This window comes from Quercus suber, unplaced genomic scaffold (assembly GCF_002906115.3).
Source record: "Quercus suber isolate HL8 unplaced genomic scaffold, Cork oak 2.0 scaffold_1220, whole genome shotgun sequence".
NCBI lineage: Eukaryota > Viridiplantae > Streptophyta > Magnoliopsida > Fagales > Fagaceae > Quercus > Quercus suber.
The window spans coordinates 52,668-55,687 of NW_027070615.1; the positions used below are offsets into that span (position 1 = coordinate 52,668).

The window sequence follows — 3,020 nt, forward strand, 5'->3', positions numbered from 1 at the left end:
TTTTTTTTTTTTTTTTTTTTTTTTTTTTTTGCATTCTAACAAATGATAACAAATCTATCATAACTAGTGACAAAAAAAAAAAGAAGCTTAAATTCATTTGCCTATCCAAATTCACTCAATCTAATTGAACTCAAATTCACCCAATTATTAATTAGATTAAATAAGCATCAACCCAATTAGACCTAATGATTATTGGGTTTTAGTTACAAACCCATTAAACCCCCCACTTATCTCAAAAACAATATATCCAAATTCAACCCAGCCCTTTCCATTTATAAAAAAAAAAAAAAAAACCATTTGGAGACCTAGTGTTTCATTCATTTTCCCTCATTTTCTTGCCCTCCAATCACGTTTTAGTTGGAGACCCAGTGATTTTTTTTTTTTCTTTTTTTCTATTCACCACTTTGCACTGTTAGTCGGAGCCCACCAATCGCATCTACAAGCAAGAATGCTGCCTCTCTTTCGACACTCCGGTAATCTTTTCTCTTCCCTTAGTTTTTTGTTTGGTTCGTGAGAAAAAAAAAAGACAAAGAGGAAAGTGGAGTCCGAGAAAGAATGCTTATCTTTCTGGCTTTATGTTATCGTTTCGTTTCATTTCTGTTCTTGTTTTCGTTTTCCCTAAGTTTTACTGCACTGAAACTCATGTGTCTGTTTAAACGTCTCTTCGATGATTTTTCTCTTTTCATTTCCGTTGGTGGCTAAGAAAATGAAAGCGTAGTCGGAAAAGAAAGCTTATCTTTTTGCACCATTCAAATTTCTTCTTTGAATTTTCTTGGATTACCTTTTTTCTGATTTTGAGGAAATATAGAAATTAAAATTCGGAATACTTTTTTTTTTTGCCAAACAAACTCTGCATTCTCTCCTGTCCAACTTGTTTTGAAGATATAGTGTTCCATTATCAGTACTATGCTCTCTGTGTTTGTTTGTAATTACTGGCCATCGTTGTCCTCTGTTTGGTTGCCGAGAAAGTTTAAGAAATTGAGGTTTTGTCTTCTTTTATTTTTGTTTCCTTTTTTTTTTCTCGGCAACCAAACGGTGGGCTTCAATGGTTGATTTTTTCTCAGCTCAACTGAGTTGAGATGGAAGCAACCAGAGATGATCACTTATTTTTTTTTTTCTTATCTTATTCCTCTATTTTCCTGTGACTGAGCTGTTACTGGGTTTATGGGCATTTTGGTAATTTTGATAATTGGGTGTGTTGGGGTTTATCCATTATAATTGGATTGGATTGGGTTGGGTTGGGTTGGGTTGGAGTTAGAAGTAATTAGTTAAATGGGTTTTAATGGGTAAATGGATTTTATATATCCAACCCAATTATGCCTGCTCCAAACCTACCCATTTGACACCCCTAATCATAGCTATAAAATTGGAACACAACTATCGTTGCTATTTGTCCAAACATCTTATACTCCAAAAAATTATAAATAGAAACCATAAGTTGCCATTTAATTTTCATTGTTTTTTATAATTCTTAATTCTTATTTCTAGAGTCTAATAAATCAATTGATTTGCACATCCAAATGTTTTTAATGTATATATCTTCTGTTCAAATCCCCTAACCATTAATTATCGAAATTTATATATATATATATATATATATGAGTTGGGTTCAAGTTAAGCTAAATTGTGGAAACATGAATAGGAGTTTAAAGTATCTGTCACTCAATTGAGCTACAATGTTTCTTATTTAGATTAAAAAAAGAAAAAGAAAAAATGAAGGTCTTTACATGATCATAATGGATAATATGAAACGTACTATCGGGCCTTTAACTGTTTTATTAGAGCTACGAGGCTGTTGAGAGTGTGAAAGAGTTGTGAACTAAGCAAACGAGCACCGAAGTTGGGCCCAAAAAATAACCTTACGAGGTTCATAAAAATCGTTGTTAGTTATTCGGTTTCTCTCTCTCAAACCACACCCTTTCCATCAACCCCAAGACTTCACCTCGCCCAAAGCAACCCAACTTCAACTTCTTGCAGCAAGTAACATTCTTTTTTCTCTCTCTCCTTTAGTTCTTGTCTTCCTCAATGCTTATGGGTGTGTCATGTGTGTTACTGCTTTATTTGCACATAAAATGCAAGAATTTGTATAGGCTTGGCAGTAGGTGTCTGTTTAAAGTTAGTTCAAATGTTGATTTTTATCGCATGGAAGGTGTTTGTGAAATTGTCTCTTACAAGCTTTGAAACTAATTGGGTGTATTTATGAAGTTGGTCCTGATGGTTTCATTAATTTTAACTATCAGTTTGTGTGTATGTTAAAATTTTGAAAGCTATATTGATATGCTTTCTAGTGTAAATGAGTGTTCATTGAGAATCAAACTATACTGATTGTTTTGACTCATTTCATCACAGGTTCCCTTTGAAGTCATAGAAAAAAGGACGTCATTTTTCTAGTAAAAAAAAGATTTTTTTTTTTCTTAATTGTTTGCTACATTCTGAGTTCATAATAAATTCTTTTATCTTTAGGTTGACATACAACCATTTGCAATATGCAAAATAGGGTGTAGAAGTTGAGCATATTTGACTAAACACAAGTATAAGACAATTTGAAAACACATTAAATCATTTGGTAATAGGTCATAGATCCTTGGTTAACTGTTATTGATCGTATTTTCTTTTTCACTACATTTTCAAGTATGATGAATTTTAATCTATGTTTCTTTTTTATTTCTAATGTGTGTGTGTGTGTGTGTGTGTGTGTGTGTGTGTGTAATTTGCTGTTTAACTTTCATTGTTTTTGTTACTTTGTAGAGGTTGGACCTTGTTGAAATGGAAAGTGCCCAACTACCCAACTGATGTAATGTGGGCTCAATCCAAAAACCAACCCTTCCAAAATTTGGGGTAAGTTTGCCTATCAAACGCCTCTCCCATACCTTGCAAAAGGCTATGTTTGGTTTCTGCTCTTTGAAATATTTTAAGAACACTCTTTGTAATATTGGTTTCTGCTTTGTCCAGATAACTTTTGGCCATGCTTCTATTTAATTTGTTCTAATGTTGTTTGTGTTTGGTACTTTGGTTTACTT

At 32.9% G+C, this 3,020-nt stretch overlaps 1 long non-coding RNA gene across 1 annotated transcript; it reads left to right on the plus strand.

Moving 5' to 3' along the window:
• The first annotated feature begins 1,622 nt into the window (after window positions 1-1,622).
• On the plus strand, window positions 1,623-2,974 carry LOC136065843 (uncharacterized). The gene is made up of 2 exons (XR_010627462.1): window positions 1,623-1,980; window positions 2,749-2,974. It is a non-coding gene; the product is annotated as an uncharacterized LOC136065843 (long non-coding RNA).
• The last annotated feature ends 46 nt before the right edge of the window (window positions 2,975-3,020 follow it).